The sequence below is a fragment of the Camellia sinensis genome, chromosome 3, assembly GCF_055761805.1.
Source record: "Camellia sinensis isolate YWXY chromosome 3, ASM5576180v1, whole genome shotgun sequence".
NCBI lineage: Eukaryota > Viridiplantae > Streptophyta > Magnoliopsida > Ericales > Theaceae > Camellia > Camellia sinensis.
The window spans coordinates 156,964,333-156,973,319 of record NC_138963.1 but is presented as its reverse complement, the minus strand read 5'-3'; the positions used below and the strand labels follow the sequence as shown (position 1 = coordinate 156,973,319).

The 8,987-nt window shown below is 47.4% G+C and overlaps 1 long non-coding RNA gene across 1 annotated transcript; it reads left to right on the top strand.

Annotated features, from left to right (window-relative positions):
• Positions 1 to 6,444: 6,444 nt before the first annotated feature.
• On the top strand, positions 6,445 to 7,567 carry LOC145821168 (uncharacterized). The gene is made up of 3 exons (XR_014363202.1): positions 6,445 to 7,048; positions 7,176 to 7,337; positions 7,431 to 7,567. It is a non-coding gene; the product is annotated as an uncharacterized LOC145821168 (long non-coding RNA).
• Positions 7,568 to 8,987: the final 1,420 nt, after the last annotated feature.

Sequence of the window (8,987 nt, the reverse complement as noted above, 5' to 3'; positions counted from 1 at the left end):
AATTGTTCTTGGAATGCGTGTCAAGCTCCGGAAGGCTACCGATTTCTGATTTGCTGCAACAGAGAGCAACAAAGGGGCATGGCAAAGTATTTTCACATATGTATGCATGACTACTCTTCAGGGAGTGTAGTCCTCGATCCTCGTACCACCAATCACGCATATCGATGCATGATGGCCGTGGAGTCGAATTGCACGACTTAATATGAAATGAATGCACATATAAACACAACAAGACCTAAACTCCATCATGGATAATCCGGAGTGTCGGTGACTGGGAATTGAGACACGTTCCGTCACTTGAAGTACGAAACGTCCCTCGTTTCCCGTGCTCAGGCTAACTCCTATCCCAAGCACAATGCGATATGCATGACATGCATGAATATAATCCTAACATGCGACCTAGCATACACAATGCTATGAAGTGGCATACACAATGCATGATGTAACAAGGCATACACAATGCTCTAACATACAACCTAGCATACACAATGCTATGGAATGAAATGGCGTACACAATGCACAATGGACTTACACCAACATGAGTGGACCTCAGCCACACTCACATCAGTAGCCATGAGATGAAAATGAGACTCTCGAAATACGTGCACACATGCATGCAAACCGAGGACCAAGCCTAAGACATCAAATGCCACTCTACCCAATGCATGGCAAGGCATGGAACATGGTATGCAAACATGCAAATTTCAGCGCTGAAATGTGATACAAGGCAGCCCCGAAACATGGAAGCATGGCACCCGATGCATGGAATGAACCCCGAAATTCGAAACTAGGCACATGGAATGACTTACAGCTATACAAAGCATGCATTATTTGATCATGAAGCATGAAGACAGATACAAGAAAGTCCCAAAACAAGCATATTTCCAGTTTATAACAAGTCTCAAAAATGAACACAAATAGGGCTAATCTATCATGCAAAAATGGCCCAAAAAGAGAGATTAAACACGAAGGGACAGAAGCTGGCCCCGAATGGAAAAGATCCCTTCAACAAAGTTGAATAGGGGCTCAAAACAAGGCACTTTACAGTTTACATCAAGCCATGAAAGTAATCACAAATAAGGCCAAACTATCATGCAAGAAAAGGCCTAAAAGAGGGGTAAAGAGACAAGTGGTAGCTTCTGTTCTCAAACAGAGGAGAACCCTTTAACAATCTTGAATAGGGGCTCAAAACAAGATATTTCACAGTTTATGGAAAAGTCCAAAAAAGCTCACAAATAAGCCTAAAATACTATGCAAAAATTGCCCTAAAAGAGAGATAAAGAGGCAAGTGATAGCAGGAGACCTCAAACAGAGGAGAGCCTTTCAAAAATGTTGAAGAGAGGCTCAAGAAAAGTTATTTTACATTTTATGACCAAGTCCAAAACAACTCACAAATAAGCCTAAAATACTATGCAAAAATTGGCCTAAAAGAGAGATAAAGAGGCAAGTGATAGCAGGAGGCCTCAAACAGAGGAGAGCTATTCAACAATATTGAATAGGGGCTCAAAAAAAGTTATTTTGCAGTTTATGACCAAGTCCAAAACAACTCACAAATAAGCCTAAAATACTATGCAAAAATTGGCCTAAAAGAGAGATAAAGAGGCAAGTGGTAGTAGGAGACCTCAAACAGTAGGAGGTCCTTGATCAAACATGAAAAGGGGCTCAAAATATGACTATTTAAAGTTTGGTTAGGAGCCCAAAAAATCTAGCAAGTATGGCTTAGATAGCATGCAAAACAAGGCAAGAAAGAGGGAAAATGAGACTCACCCTTGTAGAACCAAGCTTCAACAACTTTTGGGCCAAGTTTGGGAGCTCTTCACCTCTGGAAAGCAGCCTCAAGTTTCTGGAATGAGGGATGGAGGCCTTGTGCTATGAGGTGTAGGGTAAATGGTGTAGAACTTAAAGGGTTTTTGGTGCTTGGAGTAGAGAGAGAGAGAGAGAGAGAGAGAGAGAGAGAGAGAGAGAGAGATTGAATGCAAGAGCTCAAAACCAATTTTTGTAGCCCTTCCAAATGGAGCTCAAGTGCTGGTTTTATAGAGGAAAAGAGGGGGGGGGGAAAGGGGGGAAACCAATTTGAATTGGAGCAAAAAAAAAGGGGGAAAACCAATTTGAATGGACCAAAGCAAAGAGGGGGAAAACCAATTTGAATGGACCAAAGCAAAGAGGGGGAAAACCAATTTGAATGGACCAAAACAAGAGGGAAAATTTTGGACATAGGGCCTGGTGGAATACAACTGGAGGGAAGACATTTGTCAATTTTGGGCTTTCTGGGCATAAGTGGCTGGTCTACCACCTTTTATGGTCGGCCTGCTACTTTTCAGGACAAAAATGGATCTGCCGGAAAGAAAGGTGGCCGGCTAGTGATTGGGAAGTCCAATGGTGGCTAGCCAGGTTTCCATATTCAAGCCCCGGAAGTTATCTTTCCAATGGCGCAAACCTTGCATTAAAATTCCTCCTGTGCAAAAAGTTATGCATGTTTTGGTGAAGCCGCGCAGATTCGGTCCAACCGGATTGATGCCCTACTTCAATCAACCATATCTCCCCCACCCGAACTTGTCCTTAGGATATTCTTGAGTGAAAAATGAAGCCCCGGAAGTAATCTTTCCAATGGTGGTAACCTCATATCTTAAATCCAAGTATACAAAGAGTTATGCTCGTTTCGGTGAAGTCGCACAGTGTTTTCCTCCTTCCTGGATTCATGCTGAATCACTTTTGACCAAAAAAAGCTGGTTTTTCAGAAAAATTGCTGGCCTCCCACTCTCCTACAACCTTTCTAACAATGAAAATAAGTTCTCCACCAAAAATGAACCCAAACCGATGCAAAACGGAGGTTCGGGGGCCAAAACACGCAGTTCGGGGCCCTGAAAACAGGCTGTTAGGCACCGAAAGTGGCGTTCGACCACGAAGTTGGTCTCTCAGACCACAGTGTCCCTCAAAAGGGAGGAAATAAGGTGTATGCCAAAAACTGGAGCAAACAGAGGTGGTTAAGCGGTCCCGAACCGAGGCACACGGCCGACGGCTCCGAAAAACTAGAAACCGGGCTCCAAACGGGAAAAATGGCCTACGGCCACGAAACGTAGCCTACGGCCACTGAGAGACGATCTATGAGACCTCTCCCTCCCTTCGGGAAAAGAAAACAGAGAAAACGGGACCTGGTTCGCAAACCGAGGCAAGGTACAAAAGAGTCTGGAAGTCCGGAGGCAAGGCTCGCGGCCGTGACTCTGAAACTTCTGAATGAGCACATTATGCAACATCACCAAGCGCTCAATCGGTGACGTCTGAGTCATAAGGTCGGTCAAAAATGGGGTGTCTACAGTTGCCCCTCTTTGACAGAACTTGGAAGTCACAAGTGACGGGAGTGAATGTCAAAGCCCATAGACGACCCATTTTTGACAAGGCCGAAGACTTAGACAAACGTACAAAATAAAAAGAGATGTGCCCGCAGGCAGGGGGGCAAAATGAAAAGCGATGTGCAAGAAGCCGAACATAACTCAATGATCATGCAAATGCAGCAAGCTGTAATGAAGCAAGTATTCGCAAATAGATGCAACAGTTTTAAGCAATAATGCAAAGCAACAACTGCATTCCATGCAGTTAAGAATGCGGAGAATTGTTCAATTCTCATCGCGTTTCACACGGAGAAGATACGATACCTGTGCGATTCGTCTGGTCGCACCAGCCTCAAATGAACCGTACATACAATATCGTGCCTGCAAAAGAGAGAAATTCAACAAGCACAACATGCTAACAACATGAATTCAATGTGATTCTGAAAGTTCGACACACGCAGTGCCGGCGAGTGAATGCATCGTGATGCGAGAAAGGAAAGTGCGTGACAACGCATGCTCAAGCACAGAGGTATGGCAATATCAAGAAATGTGCATAATAACGCAAGTATGCTCATGAGAATGCAAGTTATGTGCATGATAGTGCAAAACGAGCATAAATCAAGGCGCCCGTTTGTTACGAAATAAACGAGCAAGGAACGCGTGTTTCGGCGAAGACGACTTCGATGACGGCCTTCGATTCAATTTCCTGGAAAGACTACAACATATTCAAAAGGATACATCTTGATTTTGATGAATAATGATGAGACACATGTCAGAACTTGAAGCTGAAGTTCCGGCGGAGCGATTGCGCGACCGGAAGTGTACTTTTCTTGAACTTTTTCAGGTCCCGGGAACTCCAATCTTCCTCAAAATTTGCAGGGAGCTAGGTGAGCCTGTGAGGGACATGGCCGGCTAGTTTTATGAGGGATGAGAGCTGGCCGGCTGGTTTTCCAAAAAGTAAATGGCTGGCCGGCCGATTTTCCAAAAAGGAAATGGCTGGCCGGCAAGAAAAGGTGGCCGGCCGGCCATATGCCCAAATCCGAGGGCATTTTGGTCCTTTCACCTCCTTTCCTTATGCTCCTTCATCCCAAGACTTGGAGCCTATAAATGCAGCCGAGATCTTCTCTTCTCCTGCCTCCTACACCACTTTCTTCTCCAGATTTGAATTCCATACGCGTTTTCCAACGCCCCACGCAAGTTGTTTTCGGAAAAATATTCAGTTTCAAGCACTTTGAACTGATTAAATTTTGGTTTCGGAGCTTCTTTTCTCATTTTCGCCACTTGAGGTAAGTTTGTCTCAATATTTGGAAGATTTTCTCAGGAGTTGACTTTTGTTGACTTTTTCATTTCCCGAGAGTTGACTTTTGTTGACTTTTTCCAATTTTGGCTCATTTTCGCTCATTTTGCAGATTTTCTGAAAATGGCGGATCATTCTTCCCAAGGTGGAGGCTTTCCGGGTGCCGGGGACGATTTTGATCCCATGACTTTGCCCCCGAGGGTCCGACCTTTTATTCCTGGGAGGTACGCTCTGCCAGCACATGTCATTCCTCGTGCCGTTTTCCGTCATTTCACTGATTTTGATGAGCGAGCACCTGGGGATCTGCTTCTCCGAGAGCCAGAGCATCACCTCTCCCATGAGGCCCGAGAGGTATTTACTTCATTTTCTGCATTTTTCGTACATTTCGCACCTTTGCCATGCTTGAACACACAGTTTAGCTTATGACATAGTACTTTATTTGCATCCTGAATATGTAGCTTAAACACTTGAATTTCTGAACACTCGGCTCATTAATTGATTGCAAACGCACGGCACACATTAGTTAAGAAATGAACACACGGCTCACACTCTGATTTGTCGAACACACAGCCCGAATTAAAATGGTGAACATATAGCACTCACTGACTTAGAGTAGAATGCACAGCCCAAACTCCAATTTTCTGAACATGCAGCCCAGATTGATAGTGAACACGCAGCCCACACTAATTGAGAGTTGAACACGCAGCCCAAACTTTAATTTCCTGAACACACAGCCCAGATTGATAGTGAACACGCAGCCCACACTAGTTGAAGGTCGAACACGCAGCCCAAACTTTAATTTCCTGAACACGCAGCCCAGATTGATAGTGAACACGCAGCCCACACTGATTGAAAGTTGAACACGCAGCCCAAACCTTAATTTCCTGAACACGCAGCCCAGATTGATAGTGAACACGCAGCCCACACTAGTTGAAAGTTGAACACGCAGCCCAAACTTAAATTTCCTGAACACGCAGCCCAGATTGATAGTGAACACGCAGCCCACACTGATTGAAAGTTGAACACGCAGCCCAAACCTTAATTTCCTGAACACGCAGCCCAGATTGATAGTGAACACGCAGCCCACACTGATTGAAAGTTGAACACGCAGCCCAAACCTTAATTTCCTGAACACGCAGCCCAGATTGATAGTGAACACGCAGCCCACACTAATTGAGAGTTGAACACGCAGCCCAAACTTTAATTTCCCGAACACGCAGCCCAGATTGATAGTGAACACGCAGCCCACACTAGTTGAAAGTCGAACACGCAGCCCAAACTTTAATTTCCTAAACACGCAGCCCAGATTGATAGTGAACACGCAGCCCACACTGATTGAAAGTTGAACACGCAGCCCAAACCTTAATTTGTTGAACACGCAGCCCAGATTGATAGTGAGCATGCAGCCCACACTAATTGAGAGTTGAACACGCAGCCCAAACTTTAATTTCCTAAACACGCAGCCCAGATTGATAGTGAACACGCAGCCCACACTAATTGAGAGTTGAACACGCAGCCCAAACTTTAATTTCCTGAACACGCAGCCCAGATTGATAGTGAACACGCAGCCCACACTAATTGAGAGTTGAACATGCAGCCCAAACTTTAATTTCCTGAACACGCAGCCCAGATTGATAGTGAACACGCAGCCCACACTAGTTGAAAGTTGAACACGCAGCTCATTCATTTCATTGGCACACAGCTCATTCATTTTATTGGCACACAGCTCATTTCATACTGACACATGTATTCATTCTGAATGCAGGTTGGTTCTCGCAGTGTACGGGGGTATGGCTCCACCGCCGCGCGGGACTGGTACGTGGAGCTCCCGGAGGCTGTCCGGGATTTTGTAGACTTGGCAGGGTTCGGGGCCTTCTGCATTGGGTTGTCACGTTGTCCTGCCAGGAGGACACTGATGGCGGCACTGGTAGAGAGATGGTGGGACACCACCAACTCCTTTCATTTCTCTGCCACCGGGGACATGACTATGACCCCTCTGGACTTCGCTGTGTTGACCGGCCTGGACATAGGAGGTTGGTCCATCCCCTATGACGAGGACATGGGCGAGTGGGAGGCCGCTTGGACATATCTGCTGGGGGCTCGCCCGCCTGTCGACAGGGTTTCTGGGAGAGTCCGATACACTTGGTTTTCTTCCCACTTCCGGCGGGCGGAGATGGTGCCCGAGACTCCTGAGGAGACGGAGCAGTACGCCCGTGGTTTCCTTATGTTCCTCTTCGGGACTACCCTATTCGCCGATAGAGGGAACACAGTCGGGCTATACCTGCTGAGCGCTCTGGTTGACCTATCACAGGTCAGTCGATATGACTGGGGTGGCGCCGGCCTGGCTACCCTTTACTAATATATGAGCGCGACCTCCCGCGGGCGGGGAGACTTACTTGGCGGTTATTGGAGAGCCTGGGAGGTACTTTTCTGTCCCCTTGATTTACATTTCTGCTCTTCATTACTTGTACATTGCACACACAACGCGCTTTACAGTCTGTATTTTGCTCTCAACACTTTGTACTTACATTCTGCACTGCTTTCCTCAGCTATGGGTCTACGTATACTTCCCAGCATTAGCCCCAGAGTTGGAGGTGGCAGGGCCCCCCATGACCCCATATTCACTGGTGTTCGAGGGCCCGCACCGGCCGAGACCCCGAGAGACTCTCATTTATCTGCGACAGTATTTTGACACTGTGCGCCCATCGGAGGTACTTCAGAACCCTCAGTTCTTCCCATTTTTATCTCTGATTTGCCCTGCACGTTCCTGATTTCTGATTGGTTTATTCACTTGTTATCCACAGATTACATGGCAGCCTTGGGCACCCTTGGGCGATGGTCTCCGATTTCAGTATCCCGGAGGATCGGGCACCTCCCAGTACATGTTCCTGCTCGAAGGACCTGTTGGTAGAGCATGGTTTCTGGGGGAACGCTTTCTGCGTCAAGTATGGGGGTACGATTCTCAGGATCCTCCCGCAGCACCCCCAGTCAGTATGCGGATTGCTGATAGGCTCTCTCACCAGGAGATAGTCGGCGGTATGCTCGGTAGTGATGCCCTGTTGCACCTCGAGGAAGGGGACTATGCCACTTACCGTCATACATATTTGATGCCTCCACTGGCGGGGGCTCGCACCCCGATGACGAGGTCTGCTGGTACGTCATCTTCGAGCCAGGCCCGGGCTCGGGCTGCAGACGCCCCTTCTACTAGTAGGGCTGGTACATCGAGAGGTAGGGGTAGATCGGTTCCTCCGGCTCCTCCGACATATCCTCATCCTGGATGGCCGGACATGCCATCTGAGTTGACGGGATGGCGTTTTGGGACTTCTTACCCGATTCCGCTAGAGCCTCCACTTCCTGACCATAGATATGTCAGGGATCCTGATTCACCACCGGTATGATTTATAGCTTTGATTTATCAGTCGGGTACTTGGACATTCATTCCTTTACTGATAGTTTTACCTTTGCATCTACAGCCTCCGGTTGAGTATGTGGAAGAGATTCTCGGGGTGATGGCCGCACTTGAGGGCATGGTCCTTCGGAGAGAGACACACCTATCCGTCATGGGTTTGCAGGTACCGTTCATTTTTCTTGTATTTATCACACATCTGATGACACACTGGTTTTGAGCATTCTTCTGTATTGTAGAGCACATCCGACACACACCCCACTCACATACTGTACTCGTATCTGATTTTCATATTTGAACTAATGTATTGAACTTTTCATTTTCAGATGCCTCCTGTATATGCTCAGCCGTGGGCCGGGCCACCTGGGCCTCCTTGGGGAGCTGGGCCATCTGGGCCTTTTTACGGAGCTGGGCCATCTGGGCCTTCTCAGGGAGCGGGGCCATCCAGGCCTTTTTGCGGAGCTGGGCCATCTGGGCCTTCTCAGGGAGCGGGGCCATCCAGGCCTTTCCGAGGAGCTGGGCCATGCCGGCCTTTTCGAGGAGCTCGAGGAGGGTCCTCCCGCAGACGTAGGGCACACGTTGTAGAGGCGGAGCTCGAGGAGGAGGAGGAGGTTACCGACCGCCAGTCAGAGACATCTGCTGAGGAGGGGGGACTCCGGTCTTGGTTCGGGGAACAGAGGCGAGGCTGAGGGGGGTTCTGAGGATGACAGCTCCGACCCGGATGATGATGATGGTGCAGAGGTTGTCCCGCAGAAGAGGATGAGGAGTGCTTCTCATTCCCGCTCCCGAGGACATTGATGCTGCTGTTTCCTGCTTTATTTTTCTTTTTGCTAGTAGTTTGTAGCACTTTGCTCATTGTTAGGTAGTTTTATTTTTTGTAAAACTTGTACCTTTGTTCATTGTAAAACATGATGGAATGAAACAGCTTTTGAAAAGGTGTTTGTATTTTTAAACT